This window comes from Pelophylax lessonae (assembly GCF_965119305.1).
Source record: "Pelophylax lessonae genome assembly, chromosome: 7".
NCBI classification, from domain to species: Eukaryota; Metazoa; Chordata; class Amphibia; order Anura; family Ranidae; genus Pelophylax; species Pelophylax lessonae.
Window position 1 is genome coordinate 278,153,405 of NC_138774.1, and position 17,930 is coordinate 278,171,334.

At 45.9% G+C, this 17,930-nt stretch overlaps 1 protein-coding gene across 1 annotated transcript in view; it reads left to right on the forward strand.

Moving 5' to 3' along the window:
- Nucleotides 1–17,930, forward strand: part of FUBP3 (far upstream element binding protein 3) — a 145,272-nt gene that overhangs the window by 20,100 nt on the left and 107,242 nt on the right. The window lies entirely within an intron of this gene.

Here is a 17,930-nt window from a genome sequence, read left to right on the forward strand (position 1 = left end):
GGAGTGTGAGGACCACGACTTTTCAGGCTGACAAGTCGCGGTCCAAGTCGTACCAGTGTGAATGCGGTCTAACAGTTAAAATGGTAGTGCCCCCTAGAGCTGCACGATTCTGGCTAAAATGAGAATCACGATTTTTTAGCTTGGAATAAAGATCACGATTCTCTGTGTAACAAAAAAAAATTGGGATAACTTTACTGTTACGTTTTTTTTTTTAGTCATTAAAGTTTATTAATTGCGTTTGAAAGACTGCTGCGCAAATACAGTGTGACATAAAATATTACAACAATCGCCATTTTATTCTGTAGGGTCTCTGCTAAAAAAAATATATAAAATGTTTGGGGGGTTTTAAGTACTTTTCTAGCAAAAAAAAATGATTTTAACTTGCAAGCAACAAGTGTCATAAAAAGGTCTAGTCTTTAAGAGGTTAAACTTCCTTTCTCCCTGGCAGAGGGAAGGAAAAGATACAATGTAAACATTTTGTTTATAGTTACTGGGAGACTCATGCTGATAGGCGTTTGCGGGAGGAAAGATACAATGTAATCATTTTGTTTATAGTTACTGGGAGACTATGCTGATAGGCGTTTGCGGGAGGAAAGATACAATGTAATCATTTTGTTTATAGTTACTGGGAGTTTTCCACAGCTGTTTTCTCTGCTCCCTCAGCTATGCAAAGAATCGAGAATATGTCAGGTTTAGATCGTCAGGGGGGGTGAATCGAGATCGCGATTTTCATACGATTAATCGTGCAGCTCTAGTGCCCCCTCACCATTGGTGGTCAGTGGAAAAGTGCCCATACATTTCGTAGTTGGTTCAGTGGTCCCATAACATTGATGTCCAATGGGAAGGACCTTAGGGTTCAGCGGAAGGAGGGCCCTCATATGTTATTGTTGGAACATTGTCCCTTTACAGAGAGGTAGAGAGATAATTGACATCAGTGGTTACTTAGAAGCTCTTCATTGGCCTGGAAACCCTTAGAAAGCTCTGGAGGAACCTTTAGGGTTCCACAGAACCCTGATTGAGAAGCCTTGTCCTAGACACTCCTATGTTCAATGTCCTGTACATATTTCTATGTCTTGGAAAAACTGGCTGGATTGTCTTTCTGAATCATTGTAGTTTTGTTTGTGGTGTTTAGTCATTGATGGTATAAAACTCTTATATAAAGTTTTGATATCAATTTTTTTCAACACAGTAATGGAAATCCATGTATGAAGAAACTGGGCAGTATATGTTCAATGGCTGTTTACTGGCTCTTGGGCCCAACTGGACAGATTAGCCTGTCTTTTGGATTAGTATATGATTTTGACACCCCCTAATTTTGCATTGTTGCACTTGCAAACGCTGCTAGACTGACCTGGCTTAAAACTTTTCTGAAGTAAGAGTGCTGGTCTTCAAATCAATCGTTGTAAAAAACAGCTTGGATCCCAGGTTTGGGCTGTACTCGGTGCCTGGACTTCTTCCAGAGATCAAGCCCTCCTCCTTTCAGCGCTAAGCCCCCTGTTATTCCATGATAACATGACAAAGCCTTTCTTTATTGTTGGCTATATATGTTATGAATAAAATTAAGACGTGTTAACTGTGCCCCGTACTACCCTGAAATTTCCCTTTTTTTATTTGGAATTCCTCCTGCAAAATGGCATGGAGAGTCCTGCTATGATGGGAGTACCTAGGCACTCCTGTGCATGCAGATTCATAGCTACCGTATTTTCCGGCGTATAAGCTGACCCCCCTAATTTTCAAGTTAAAACATAGGTTTTGGGCTATACTCGCCGTATAAGACTACCCCCCCCCCCCCTTCCAAAGCAAGGCAACACCATTGAAAAACATCAGATTTCTCAAATCTCCATGGTACCCCAAGTACTGTAATACTATCTGTAATAATATCTCCAAGGTACCCGAAGTATAAGTATTACCAGTAGATGTAATCTCAAGACGCTGGCTGTGTGGGAATCCTGTACCCGTATACCGTATGTACCGTAGCTTCAGCTACATACAGTATACCGCGCTGAGCCAATCACAGTGAGCGATGTATTCTATTATTGAATGGAAAGCCTGCTCGGATTGGCGGAGTCAGAGAGGCGGGCTGATGTTACTCCGCCAATCCGAGCAGGCTTTGCATTCAATAATAGAATACATCGCTCTCCCTGATTGGCTCAGCACGGTACACTGTATGTAGCCTGAGCTACGGTACATACGGTATACCGGTACAGGATTCCCGCACAGCCAGCGTCTTGAGAGATTACATCTACCGGTAATACTTATACTTAGGGTACCTTGGAGATATTATACTCGGCGTATAAGACGACCCCCCATTTTTGGGGGGATTTTTTTGAGGTTCAAAAGTAGTCTTATACGCCAGAAAATACAGTAGATATCTGTATTGTGACCTTAAGTGCCGGTTCACATTAGGTTGCTCCGACTTAGGGGGCGACCTGTGAAGTCGCGTGCAGCGCAACTTCCGCGCGACTTGCACGGACTTCATAAAATGAATGTCAATGCAAGTCGCTCCGAGGTCGCCCTGAAGTAGTACAGGACCCTTTTTCTAAGTCGGAACGACTTGTGTCGCTCCTATTAGAACGGTTCCTGTACTACTCAATGACCGCGACGGTGCATAACTTGCCAGGCTGACCAAGTCGCCTGACAAGTCGTATTCGTGTGAACCGGCACTACAGGCTAAGTCCACCTTTAACAAATAAAAATAAACAAAATGCTCCTATATTTGCATTGGTGGATTGTGGGTGCAGTGCCAGGCTCCTGCAGCCTCTTTCTCCAGCTGTCTGACCATACCAAGGTATGCGTTTTCAGCTGGAGAGCTGGAGGAAGTGTCTTTCTCCAGCTGTCTGATTGTACCGTGGTATGTTCTTTCAGCTGGAGGAACTGTCAATGGACTGCCAGGGCAGTGATCACCAAACTCCATTGAGGTGTAGAAGTCCATCTTTTTAGGTGGTGGATGGGAATTGTACTTCCCATATTCAAACATCCCTGTGAATGAATGACGTAGCTGTTTGGGCAGGGCATTGCACAGCTGCGCTAATTTCAAAGGTGCAGCTGTGAAGGACTCCGTTCACACTAGGTCGCTTCCGACTTAGGGGGCGACCTGTGAAGTCGCGTGCAGCACGACTTGCATGGACTTCACATAATGGAAGTCAATGCAAGTCGCCTCCAGGTCACCCCGAAGTAGTACAGGACCCTTTTTTCTAAGTCGGAGCGACTTGTGTCGCTCCTATTAGAACCGGTCCTGTACTACTTGATGACCGTGACCGACCGCGACCAACCGCAACATGTCAGGCTGACCATGTCCCCTGACAAGTCGTATTAGTGTGAACCGGCACTAAGGAAGGAAGGGGGCGGGGTGTATTTGCACAATGTTACATGAGACGTCCTAAATAGGAGCGTAACATGGTACAAAAGATGAAGTTGGCCTTTATGGCACTGCTATTTCTGACTTCGTCTTAGGAGTTTTAAATGAAGTTTGGTGAATGCGAATCCTGTGCTTGCTGGAGGCTCTGGAAAGCATAGCCCTGCCTCTACCCAGATGCTCACCTCCATAGAGAGACACGGGGAGATTTACTAAAAAGTTTAGGCAACTTTGGGCGAGAAGTACTAAAAACGAGAGCACACAGTATCTGGTGCAGCTCTGCATAGTAAGCAATCAACTTCCAGGTTTTATTGTCAAAGCTTAATTGAACAATTAATTAAATTGAAATTGAATTAAATTGAATTGAGTTAGAAGCTCACTGGTTACAATCCCCAAAATTCTGTGTGCACCAGTTTTAGTCAATCAACCCCACAATGCAGACAAGGCTTGGTGAGTTTGTAATGGGGAAAAATATCTGCTGCAGGGAGATGACAAGCAATACTGGGGATGACATGTTTATTCTCGGCTTGCCTTTTTTGGGCACAGCTTTGAAAGATCAGTTTAACAATCCCCCTCCACGATCCACACTCCTTGGCTGCTTTCCCTATGTGAGCCATTGCTCTAATGACCTGAACACCGGTAGTGACTAGCGATCAACCGATATTGACCGATAGCAGTTTTTCGTTGCCGATATTTTGGTCAATGCATATCGGTATCGGCCGATATGGGCCGGTATTTTTGTAAAAAAAACTTTACAGGTACTTGAATGCTGTTTTTCTATTAAATCTGGCGCCTGACAGTACCCGGAAATGAGGTCGCTCATGACATTGCTACCGGGTTTTTGCATGGAGACCCGATCAGAGCCGAATGCGGCTTTGATAGGGTCTTCGACGGCCGTGCAGGCTGGTTGCCCGGGTCTCCCGGTGGGACAGGAGACTCGGGCGAGCCGCAGAAGGCGGTGGGAGGGGGGGTGGACGTCCCCTCCCGCTCCTTGTAATGACATCAACATCAGTCAAGTTAAGGCTTATACTGAACCTAAAATCGCTCAACAAAATGATAAGGTACAAAAAAAGATTCAGGATGGAATCCATCTACTCGGTCAGAAATATTCTCCAGGCAGGAGTATTTATGGCCACAGTAGATCTGCAAGATTCATATTCACATGTACCAAAAAAAAGAACCATTAAAGATGATTTGCAGTCCAGGGTCCAACTACCACTCTACATTTCCAATACACAGCTCTACCTTTTCGGCATCTCTTCTGCTCCTAGGATTTTCTCAAAAATAATGGCAGAAGCCTTAAAAAAAACCTAAGACAGCAAGACATATGGTTCCATATGTAGACGAACTACTATTCTTTGCTGAATCAGCAGACAGACTGGAGGAACCCCTGGCTGCCTCTGGAGGAACTCTGGCTGCCTTTGGAGGAACCCCTGGCTGCCTCTGGAGGAACCCCTTGGCTGCCTCCGGAGGAACCCCTTGGCTGCCTCTGGAGGAACCCCTTGGCTGCCTCTGGAGGAACCCCTTGGCTGCCTCTGGAGGAACCCCTTGGCTGCCTCCTGGAGGAACCCCTTGGCTGCCTCCTGGAGGAACCCCTTGGCTGCCTCCTGGAGGAACCCCTTGGCTGCCTCTGGAGGAACCCCTTGGCTGCCTCTGGAGGAACCCCCTGGCTGCCTCTGGAGGAACCCCCTGGCTGCCTCTGGAGGAACCCCCATCCCCCGGCTGCCTCTGGAGGAACCCCCCCCCCCCCCCCCCGGCTGCCTCTGGAGGAACCCTGGTTGAGAAACCCTTGGATAGAGCCATAATGGAACGCAAGTGGTAATCTCTTCAGCTGAGAAAATACGCCTTCTATTGAAGAGTTCAGTTGACAACTGTAATATTTAGAACCATCACTTTCTATTTGATAACAATGGGTCACCAAGGCAAACAGGATTCATCTCCCAGATAGGTAGCAATAAATACCTGACGGGGGATCTAAAACTAGAGAAACTTTGGCAATGGATAGGAAGTGACTGAGGATCAGGACAGTCTTTGGAGCCTATGTCCCCTTTAACACGGGTGATCCGACCTGCCTGTCAGTTTTTCAGACGGACCTGATCGGATTGCTCCATGCATCACTATGGGACAGCGGGTGTCAGCAACCTCTCCGCTGACACCTGCTGCTATCCGATCCAGTCCGTGAGATCCGAATGGATGGAAACCCTGTTTTTCCATCCGTCTGGAGGATCAGATTTGATGAGAAAGGAAAGGCAGTCCGTTCTCATCCGATCTCCCATAGAGGAAAGCGGGGGATCTGACAGCTCTGTCTCTGCACACAGTGATCAGAGACGGATATGTCGCCCGCCTGCTCAGCGGGGATCGGCGGATCAATCCCCTGCTGATTAGAACGGACCCTGTCGGCGGTGCGCCCGTGTAAAAGGGGCTTATAGCTTCAAAAACAATTTGTTTTCCTTTTCCATTCTTGCCATAAAGTGAGACCTTTTGCCAGGTGGGCTGTAGGATATTGGGGGTGGGGGGTACAGTAGGGGTCTTGGGTCACATCTAGGTTATCTGTCATAGGATGCAAACCGAATGCACTTTGTTTTCTTTGCTAAAATCAGCAATTCAGCATTGGGTTCCCCCATCTGAGCAGAAATTGATAGGCTATCTATTTTGCTCATGCGGCTTTGTTCTAATTTCAGTGCCCCTGAGTGTCACAGATGTTTGTAATCTTAGCCAGCCCCATACTCCCTTACTAGAGCTGTTAGCAGAAAAACAGATAATGCCTGGATTTGTTGACTTTTCTTAACCCAACCTTCACGAAAAGCTCTGAGAAATGTTGCAGCTGAGTTTCATTTTTAGGGCTCATGCACACTGCGGTTTGTGCGCTTTTTGGGCTCTTTTGCACTTTTTTATTGAGCTTCTTTAACCAGTTCAGGACGGGAAGGATTTTCCCCCTTAATGACAGGACATTTTTTCTGCACTGCGTTACTTTAATGGAAAATTGCGCGTTCGTGCGACGCTGTGTGCAAATAAAATTGATGTCTTTTTTTTCCCCACAAATAGAGCTTTCCTTTGGTATTTGATCACCTCTGATTTTTATTTTTTATTTGTTGCGCTATAAACAAAAAGAGTGATGGGTCTGGAAAAATTTTTTTTTTCACATTCTACTATATAACATTCCCCAAAAAAATAATTTAAAAATTCTATTGTATTTTTAATTGCATTTTGATTGGTTTGAGCAAAAGTTATCGTATCTACAAACTAGGGGAAAGATTTGTCATTTTTTATTTTATTTATTTTTTTACTTGTAATGGCGGCGGTCTGCGTTTTTTTTTTTTTTTGCGGGACTGCAACATTGCAACGGACAGATCAGATCCCTAACTCAGTGGTCCTCAACTCCGGTCCCCAGGGCCCACTAACAGGCCAGGTTTGCAAGATAACTAAATTACATCACAGGTGATCTCATTTGGTGCTCAGTGATTGCAGTATTCTAGTCTGCATCTCCTCAAGGTAATACTTAAAATCTGGCCTGTTAGTGGCCCCCCCCCCCCCGAGGACCGGAGTTGAGGACCACTGCTGTACATGATCCAATGGGTCAACATAACAGCCATGCAAATTTTAAGAGTCTCCTCCAAATTTTTAAGGTGATCTCATTTGGTGCTCAGTGATTGCAGTATTCTAGTCTGCATCTCCTCAAGGTGATACTTAAAATCTGGCCTGTTAGTGGGCCCCGAGGACTGGAGTTGAGGACCACTGCTGTACATGATCCAATGGGTCAACATAACAGCCATGCAAATTTTTAAGAGTCTCCTCCAAATTTTTAAGGTGATCTCATTTGGTGCTCAGTGATTGCAGTATTCTAGTCTGCATCTCCCCAAGGTAATACTGGCCTGTTAGTGGGCCCCGAGGACCGGGTTGAGGACTACTGCCCTAACTGACATTTTTTGACACTTTTGGGGGGACCAGTGACATTACTACAGTAATCAGTGCTAAAAATTTGCACTGTTACTGTAATAATGACACTGGCAGGGAAGGGGTTAACCCAGGGGCGATCAAAGGGTTAAGGGTGAGCCTAGGGAGTGTTTTCTTACTGTATGGAGGATGGGACTTGTGGAATCAATAAATACCTTTGATCCTAAATAGGAGGAACACAGGAGCTTTGTGTTAATTTCTGAGAGAGAACAATGGTCTGATGTGTTTACAAAAGCAGACCGTTGTTGTCTCTCCACAGGGAACGATCGTGGGTTGCATGGCGGTAATTGTGGCCGCCGGCCCTGTGGATTGGCTTCCCAACTGCCTAATGGGGGCGTGTGTGCGCCCCCAGGAGCGCTCTCGCAAACCAACATACCTATACGTTGGTTCGGGCAGCCGAATCAGCCTGCTGCAGTATACCTGGGGCGGGCGGTTCGGCAAATGGTTAACAAACTCTGAAAGCTGTAAGGGAAAAATAAAAAAGCAGAGGAAAAATTGCAAAAATGGCCTGGCCAGCTAAGTTTAAAAGTGGAGCACAGGGCCTGGCAGCGAATAAGAGGAAATAGTCTTGAACAAAAATTTTTTCTTTTTGTTAACCTGCAAAGTAAATGCAGAATGTGCCAGTATGCATCGCATACTACCATATTATGTGACATATACCTGCAAACAAAGCCCGCGTAGTCTCTGCTGGAGGCCGCATCCATTTTCGCCCGTCTTCCTTCCAGGTCTGCGAACTCTGGCTGTGCTACTTGCAGGAGCCGCGTGACATCACCCCCACGAATGTAGGCGGTAGCCGCTGGTCACAGCACAAGAGACTCCAGCTGTGCTACTGGCCGGAGCCACATGACATCACTCCTGCGCATGCGCACGGTAAGCGCTGGTCACGGCACAGGGCTCTGAAGAAATGGCACGGGTGGCCGTTCTTTAAGAGTGCATGTGCTGATAGCGTCATTAGCTGCATGCAATGTAAATATCTCTTAAACGGTGCAAGTTTAGAAGAATTTTACTGTATCTATAGGTAGGCCTTATTTTAAGCTTTTCTATAGGCTATAGGGGGTTTACAACCACTGTAACCTAAACTGTGCTGAGAATTGTGGTTCAATCATCTGCAGTCTACCTAAAATGTTAGTGTGAACGGGTTGAATCCTCTCTTGGCACTTTTCCACTGTAAGTACCGGCTTGGCTCTGCTTGGCTCGGTTTGGTTTTCCACTGCATGGTACCACATGGAACGGTTTGGTACAGTTTGCTTTTCCACTAAAGTAAAGTGGGTGGGATTACAACGATTCTCTGACCAATCAGTGGCTAGTAGTGACAAACAGTCAAGGCTGCATGCAAAAGATTGTGGGATATGGTACCGGTACGGCCCTCTTGGAACCACAGCTGAGGCGGTACTGTTTAAGTGAGCCGTACCGTTCGGTTCCATGTAGTGGAAAAGCGCCACCATACCGTACCGAACCGTTCCAACACCGTACCATGCAGTGGAAAAGCGTATAAGCGAGCCGAAACCGTTCGGTTCCATGCAAGTGGGAAAGCGCCATCTGAGGATTGTTTTGCTGCGTCCCCATAAAGAGTTTTCTTTACTCTGTTGTCTTATTTGATAGACACAGAAAATAATGCCTCGTTTCCACTGAGTGGTACGGTGCGGTACGGTTCGGTACGGTACACCTTGCGTTTCCACTGCCAATAGTACCCTTTCATGATGGGCGTGGTGTAGCAGGAACGCTGTGATAGACGATTCTCTGTCAACCAATCAAAGTTCTGTAGAGTGTAGCTCCACCCTGTTGGTACGGTACTGATGTGCTTGGTACCCCAACGAAAGGGTCCCAAAAAAGTGGTACGGTACGGTTCGGAATTAGGGTACCATTCACAATGGAAATGGCATAAATATGGCACTTTTCCACTGCAAGTACCGGCTAGTACTGGCTCGGCTCTACTCGGCCCTGCTTGGCCCGGTTTGCTTTTCCACTGCGGTACCGCATGGTATAGTGTTGGAACGGTTCGGTACGGTACGGTATAGGTTTGCTTTTCCACTAAAGTAGTACTAAAGTTAGGTGGGTGGGATAACAACGGGGTGGGTGTGATTCTCTGACCAATCAGTGGCTAGTAGTGACTGCATGCAAAGTGGGATATGGTACCAGTTTGGTACCTGTTGGAACCACAATCGAGTAGGTACTGTTTTTTCAGAGCCGTACCGTACCGTTCGGTTCCATGCAGTGGAAAAGCAAACCTATACCGTACCGTACCGAACCGTTCCGACCCTATACCATGCGGTACCAGCAGTGGAAAAGCACAAAAGCGTGCCGAGCCGGTACGGTTCTATGCAGTGGAAAAGCGCCAATAGTGTACCGAACCGTACCAGAAAGCTCAGTGGAAACGGAACATTAGACTTTTGACAGGTATCAGAACAGTAAGGACCGGTTCCCATCTTGGTTTGCTTTTTCGGGGTGTTCTGAGTGAGTTTTAGGGTCATTACCATTGAGCTCTTTATAACCTGTTGTGATGAGAGTACATCAAAGCAGAACTTTTTTTTTAACATACTGCACCTAAAATTCCCAAGTGTGAATAAGGGACTAAATAAGGGGTTATTGCTTTACACTTTCAGGAATTTAGACAATTAAAACCTTTTTGAGTCCAAAAGGTGTAAAATGCACATCTAAAGACCTTCATTTGCTTGTCCCTGGTTAGAAACATGGAGGCCAGTGACAGCCAAGCAACTTTCTGGATTTGTTTTTTTAAAGGTCAGCAGGGTATCTCCCTTATATCTGTTTTTATAGTATGTGTGTGTTTTTTTTTCTTTTTTTTTTTTTTTTTTTTCAATTCGTTTTTATTCATAAGTAAACATGTAGCACTTAAAATAATGTGTAAAAAGTCAATCTTAAATCAATATAAACATGATTCTAAATAAGAAATATGTGAAAAAGTCCATTGGACTTTTATGGACTTTTTCGCATATTTCTTATTTAGAATCATTTTTATATTAAGATTCACTTTTTTTATACTTTATTTTAAGGGCTACAGATTTACTTTTTATGTTTGTTTGGACTTTTTTTCTATAGGTCTGTGTGAGCTGCTTATCTATTCCCAATTTGTTTATCACTTCATGTGATATGTTACCCATTTAGAGCAGAATTTCCTTGTTTTTTTTATGGTAATTCGCTTTTATTGAAAAATTTTCAAAACCTACAGTAACCACTTGTCGACCGCCGCACGACTATCTACGTCGGCGGTCAGCCCCTCACAGGCAAAGTGACGTAGGGCTACGTCACTAGCTTGTGAGGGTCTAGGGAGCGAGCGCGCGCCCCCGGAGGCGCGCTCCCGCGTGGTCACAGACCCCCCCCCCCGCGCGTGACCGGCGGACCCAATGTCCGCCGGTCACTCTGCGATCGGCGGGGGAGAGGGAGAAAGTCAGGCAGCTTGTGTAAACAAGCCGCCTGTCATTCTCCCCTCTGTATGAGAGATGATCATATGGATCTACTATGTAGATCCGTTGATCACTCTGCATACAGCTGAAGCCACAGCCAATCCCAGTTAGAATCACGCCCCTAGGGACACACACAGCCCCTCCCTCTCAAATAAAGTTAACCCCTTCACTACCAGTGTATTTTTACAGTAACAGTGCATATTTATAGCACTGATTACTGTAGAAATGTCACTGGTAACCCCAAAAGTGTCAAAAATGTCAGTCAAGGGTCCGATCTGTCCGCCGCAATGTCGCAGTACCGCAAAAAAAATCGCAGATCGCCGCCATTACGCGTTAAAAAAAAAACCAACAAAAATGACAAAAATCTTTCCCTTAGTAAACGCAATAACTTTTGCGCAAACCAATCAAAATACGCTTTTTTTTTTTTTTTTTTTTACCAAACATATGTAGCATAAAACAAATTGGCCGAAAATTTTAAAAAATTTTGATTTTTACATTTTTTTTTTTGGGGGAATTTCATATAAAAAAAAGTGAAAAATATTGTTATTTTTGCAAAATTTACGCTCTTTTTTTGTTTATAGCGCGTGATCAAAAAATCGCACAGGTGATCAAATACCACCAAAAGAAAGCTCTGTTTGTGGGGAAAAAAAGGACGCCAAATTCGTTTAGGTACAGCGTCGCACGACCGCGCAATTGTCCGTTGAAAGTCACGCAGTGCCGAATCGCAAAATACCCCCTGGTCAGGAAGGGGGTAAAATCTTCCGGGGCTTAAGTGGTTAAACAGGTTACATAGCGTAGTTTTAGAACGTATGCCCCAAAGGGAATCCACATGTACAAAAAAGTAAATTCCAATACATATGTTAACCGAAATATTGTAACAGCTGAGTATTTTTATTTTTTTTTTAAACGTGTATGCTCAGCTTGGTTTAGCATATAGGTATATGTTAGGGATGCACCGAAATTATCGGCCGAAAATGAGCCTATCCCATTTCGGCCGATAATGGGTTAACAATGCTGAAAATGATGGCTGCCGTGAGAAAGGAGGAGGGCGCAGCGCAGGTTTCAAAAGTCCCGCCTCTGGCTGGCCGGCCGCCTGCCTCTCAATGATGTCCCTACTACGATCTGTATGAATGAAGTGACATACCGGGCGGGAGGGCGGGCGAGTGGCCGTTAATAGCTGTAAATATGTGAGCGCTTCACTTCCCTGTCAGCAGGACTGTGTGCATGAATGAACTAAAGGGCCATACACACTATCAGATTATCTGAAGACTTTTGTCTTCAGATTTAGCTTTTCTATGTAGTGCAAGGGCCTGCCGGATTGTATACAAATTGAAAGTGTTTAGGTTTGACCTCAAATTATATGGTTTTGGTAAGTCTGCAGACAAAAGTCTGCAGATAATCTGATAGTGTGTATGGCCCATCACATACCGGGCGGGGGGAGTGACCGCTAATAGATATAACTATGTGAGCCTTCACTTCCCTGTCATTACGGGTATCTCCTCTGACAGGGAAGTGAAGGCTCACATAGTTGTATCTATTAGCGGTCACTCCCCCCGCCCGGTATGTCACTTCATTCATACACAGATCATAGTAGTGACATCACCGGGAGGCGGACGGCCGGCCAGAGGCGCTTCTTTTGAATGAAGGTCACAGGAGGAGCACTCAGCAGAGTGACACTACAGTAAGGAGATTGAATCGTTGGGATGGGGAGGGACGCTGAGCCTGAGGGGGGGAGGGTGTACTGCCAAGGGGGGGACGCTGAGGCAGTGGGGGGGGGGGGGGAGCTGAGACAGCTTACCAATGGTATTAGTATTATGCAGCATGAGGGGGTTAATGTATTGTCACTGCTGGTCACTGATGCATTAGTGACCGACCAGTGGAAGTTAATTAACCCCTTTGTGCTGCATTAGTGCAACCAGTGTTAATTAGCACTGATACTGGTTGCACTAGTGCAGCACAAAGGGGTTAATTAACTGCCACTGGTTGGTCACTAATGGATCAGTGACCAGCAATGGCAATACATTAACCCCCTCATGCTGCATAATACTAATACCATTGGTAATTAAATTAACCTCTTGCCAACCCGTCACAGTACATATACTGTGACAGGGTGGCAGGGACAGGTGCACGTCGCTGCCGGTTTTTGGTGTATGCCCCTCTTCTATCTATTTTAAAACATTTTTTGGGGAAAAAGTCATTTTCGGTTTTCGGCCAAGGGCATCCTGCATTTTCGGTTTTGGTTTCGGCCCAGAATTTTCATTTCGGTGCATCCCTAGTATATGTGAATGGAGGTATCTTCTTGAGGTGAAGAAGGGGATTAATGATGATTGGACAAGGTACATGTTACCTCTGAGAGTGGATAGAATTGCAGACGTGAGATTGTCTGTCACATTAGGCAAAGAATTAGCGAGATTTGCAAAGATCTGCTACGTTAAGCTTTGCTATGACAAACCGACATATGCTCTTCCTGTCTTTCTGTGATCTAATCTGTAGTTTTATTTGCAATACCTCGGAGCTGCTCGTTTGTTTAGTAACCAGTTGTAAGTCTTTGCAGAGGTTGAAGTCCAATCTGCTTGCACTTTTCCACTGAGACACAGCTGTCACATTAAAGTAACCGATAGCAGCATTTGTTTTATTATAGATATTAGAGGAGTGTCAAAGGGTTTAAAGAGTTATTTCTTTGTTTCCTTTCTGGGTGATCTATATACATTGCAGGGATTTTAAACTAACTTTAACAAATTCCTAGCATTTGGTATAATGAGGAAACGGCTGTTTGTGTCCAAAGTGTACAAGGTAGTGACTATATAATTATCAATCAGCTGCTGCACTTGGTGTTCTAGTGAGGAAAGCGGCAGAGCCTGCATCCCTTTAGGGCTCTTTCACACATGGAGTCCGTCAGACGGACTCCGTTTTTCTCAGCGGGGGATTGATCCGCCAATCCCCCGCTGAGCAGGAGGATGACAGCTGTTCTCTGTGCTGTGTGCGGAGACACAGCTGTCAGGTCCACGCTGTTCTCTATGGGGGAATCGGATGGGAATGGACCGTTTGTCCATTCACATCTGATCCCATCCGATGAACGGATGGAAAATAGGGTTTCCATCCATCCAGATTTGACGGATTGGATGTCAGCGGACATGTCTCTGCTGACATCCGAAACCCAATAGAGATGCATGGGGGGGGGGGGGGGGGGTCGGATCCGCCAAAAAACTGACAGGTGGATCTGGACGTTCTGCCTGTGTGAAAGAGGCCTTATACATAATTTTCAGACGTATCTCACCAAAAATGACATTTTTGTTGCAGAGGATGCCTAAAGTCTGATTTGTATCTTAGTGCAGACTTCTGGGAAAAGTAAGCCAATCACACACGAGCAAGAAATTGCATATCTTGAGGGGGTGTTCCATATACCATGTGTGTACAGATTGCCTCCAGGTAGCCATTGTTGCATTGCGTTTTTTCACAGAAAATTACAACTCTGCAGATTGAAAAGTAAACGTAATTTTCAATAATGTTCATTGCAATTTTACTTGTATAGCAATTGCAAATGCTGTGTTGTTGTTGGTTGTGGTTGTTGGTTGTGGTTGTTGGTTGTGGTTGTTGGTTGTGGTTGTTGGTTGTGGTTGTTGGTTGTTGGTTGTTGGTTGTTGGTTGTTGGTTGTTGGTTGTTGGTTGTGGTTGTTGGTTGTGGTTGTTGGTTGTGGTTGTTAGTTGTGGTTGTTGGTTGTGGTTGTTGGTTGTGGTTGTTGGTTGTGGTTGTTGGTTGTTGGTTGTGGTTGTTGGTTGTGGTTGTTGGTTGTGGTTGTTGGTTGTGGTTGTTGGTTGTGGTTGTTGGTTGTGGTTGTTGGTTGTGGTTGTTGGTTGTGGTTGTTGGTTGTGGTTGTTGGTTGTGGTTGTTGGTTGTGGTTGTTGGTTGTGGTTGTTGGTTGTGGTTGTTGGTTGTGGTTGTTGGTTGTGGTTGTTGGTTGTGGTTGTTGGTTGTGGTTGTTGGTTGTGGTTGTTGGTTGTGGTTGTTGGTTGTGGTTGTTGGTTGTGGTTGTTGGTTGTTGGTTGTTGGTTGTGGTTGTTGGTTGTGGTTGTTGGTTGTTGGTTGTTGTTGTGGTTGTGGTTGTTGTTGGTTGTGGTTGTTGTGGTTGTGGTTGTTGTTGGTTGTGGTTGTTGGTTGTGGTTGTGGTTGTTGTTGGTTGTGGTTGTTGGTTGTTGGTTGTTGGTTGTTGGTTGTTGTGGTTGTTGGTTGTTGGTTGTTGTGGTTGTTGGTTGTTGTGGTGGTGGTGGTTGTTTTTTTTTTTTGTTTTTTGTTTTTTATTTTTTTCCATGAAAGTGGATTTACTCTTTAAGGCTCCAGGTACACGGGACGTTGTAAATGGCCGTTTTAGGAGCAGTTGGACGTTTTTTTCAGAAGCCCCTGAACCCACCTTACATGTTATCTTATCTGTCCATGTACACAGGGTCGTTTACAGTCATTTGCAGGCAGTTGAGTTCAGTGACGTTTTTTGGAACTAAATTATTTGCGTTCAAACGTGTGTTTCCCGGCGTTTCTTCCATTCAAAATCAATGTTTCCCTATGGGAGCCTATTGATTTGAATGGAAGCACCGCAAGTCGGATCAGGATGTTCCGACTTGCGGTGCGACCTTGCGCTGTGAGAATCTTGAGGGGGAACTCCACGCCAAAATGGGAATATAAACTGCGTGGGGGTCCCCCCCCCATGTTCCAAACCAGGCTCTTCGGTTCTGGTATGGAATTTGAGGGTAGCCCCACGCCAAAAAAAACGGTGTGGGGTCCCCCCCCAAAATCCATATCAGACCCTTATCCGAGCATGCAGTCTGGTAGGGCAGGAAGGGGGAGGGGACGAGCAAGCAGCCCCACCCTCCCTGGACCATACCAGGCCACATGCCCTCAACATGGGGGGGTGTTGGTGCTTTGGGGCAGGGGGTGCTCTGCACCCCCCCACCCCAAAGCACCTTGCCCCCATGTTGATGAGGACAAGGGCCTCATCCCCACAACCCTGGCCGGTGGTTGTGGGGGTCTGCGGGCAGGGGGCTTCTCAGTATCTGATAGGTCCCCTTTAACAAGGGTGGCCCCCCAGATCCTGGACCCCCTCCCTATGTGAATGGGTATGGGGTACACTGTACCTCTACCCATTCACGCCATAAAAGTCAGTGTATGGAAATAACGACAGGAGACGTTTTGGAAAGTTTATTAAAAATCTTCATCCGCACTTCTCCCCCTCCGCACTTCTCCCCCTCCGCACTTCTCCCCCTCCGCACTTCTCCCCCTCCGCACTTCTGGTCTTCTGCTCTTTTGCCCTCGGCTCTTCTTTGTCCTCCTCAGACGATGTCTCTGGTGATTATGCCGGTCTCCGGTCTCTGCAGCTTGTTATATAGCCATTGTGGGCGTGGCCGCCCGGCAACTTCATCAGGAGACCCGCCCCCTCATGTCACTGATGATGTCATCTGTGACACGAGGGGACAGGTTCTCCTGATGACGCCACCGGGCGGCCACGCCCACAATGGCTATATAACAAGCTGCAGAGACCGGAGACCGGCAAAATCGCCGGAGACATCGTCTGAGGAGGACCGGAGGAAGAAGAGCCGAGGGCAAAAGAGCAGAAGACCAGTAGAGCGCAGGGGAAGAAAAGCGGGGAAGACCGGATGAAGATTTTTAATAAACTTTCCAAAACGTCTCCTGTCGTTTACATACACTGCCTTTTATGGGGTGAATGGGGTTAGGGGTACAGTATACCCCATACCCATTCACATAGGGAGGGGGTCGGGATCTGGGGGGCCCCCTTGTTAAAGGGGGCTTCCAGATGCCGAGAAGCCCCCTGCCCGCAGACCCCCACAACCACCGGCAAGGGTTGTGGGGATGAGGCCCTTCTGCTCATCAACATAGGGGCAGGGTGCTTTGGGGTGGGGGGGGGTGTAGAGCCACCCCTGCCCCAAAGCACCCACACCCCCCCATGTTTTGAGGGCGTGTGGCCTGGTATGGTCCAGGGGGGGGGGGTGGGGCCGCCCCAATCTTATGCGTTCCTCCAGACGGATGGAAAAGAGGGTTTCCATCTGTCCGGATTTCAGACGGGATTGGATCTGAGAGCAGTGGATGTTGGCGGAGATGTCACCACTGACATCCTCTGGCTCATAGGGATGCATGGAGCATCTGATCAGATCGCCTCAAAAACTGACAGGCAATAAAATAAGGGATAATAATGAGGGTATGATTGAACACACAACTTATTGGCTCGACGAATCCTGGGAGCCGGTATAAAAATTGTTGGCCGTCAACTTTTTAAGGTTTTCTTAAGTTATAAATAGAGTTGGCTGCTATAAAGAAAAATGCTTTTGGCTTCTGTATTTCATATTTGTCTATACCTGGTTTAAGCTTTGATGACATGCATAGAATTTTTAAAGGGATACATTTTTCTTGAGATTTTTTTGCGCTAAAGGCGCTAATAATGGCCGATGATAAATTCATATTAATTTAAATTATTGACGTTAATAATTCTATTATATTGATTTTTAAGTGCATCCTGCATTTTCGGTTTTGGCACCTTGAAGCGCCTTTATGACTGATCTACACCAGCCAATAGTAACTTCTCTCATACTGAAGTGAAGGGAATGAAAAAGATGATCTATTTACCGATGTCCAGATTAGCTTTTGCTTTAGACACTTTGATAAATAATCTTATCGTATATTTCTTGCATGATCTGTCACTCTACACAAAATCCTTTTCCAAACATAGATGTCCTGTGAGAGTTCTGTACGATCGTAGTGTGTGTTTCCTGTGTGAGAGTTCTGTACGATCGTAGTGTGTGTTTCCTGTATGATCGTAGTGTATGTTTCCTGTTGGCGAGCGCACCGTGTGTCTATTCTGAAGGTCACTCAGGCAGATTAACGAGAGCGGACTAGCGTTGCTTAGATCCCCGAGTGTCACATTGACTTTTATCTACCTTTATACACGCAGTCCTTGATCTAGCATCACACCGTAAAGAGAAATATACATAGAACTACTCTGTGTTGTCAGAATTCACTCCTCACCCCAGCAATAAAATGACCAGCTGTTGTAGAGTCATTGACTATTCCATGTTGGAGATAAGCTGAAACGTTGCACCTGTTGTATCTGGACTGCACGCCTCTCCGTGTCACCAGCTGTCACACACAGGAAGTTACCTTCGCCTGTCCATCCACTTTAGTCAAAACGTCTGAA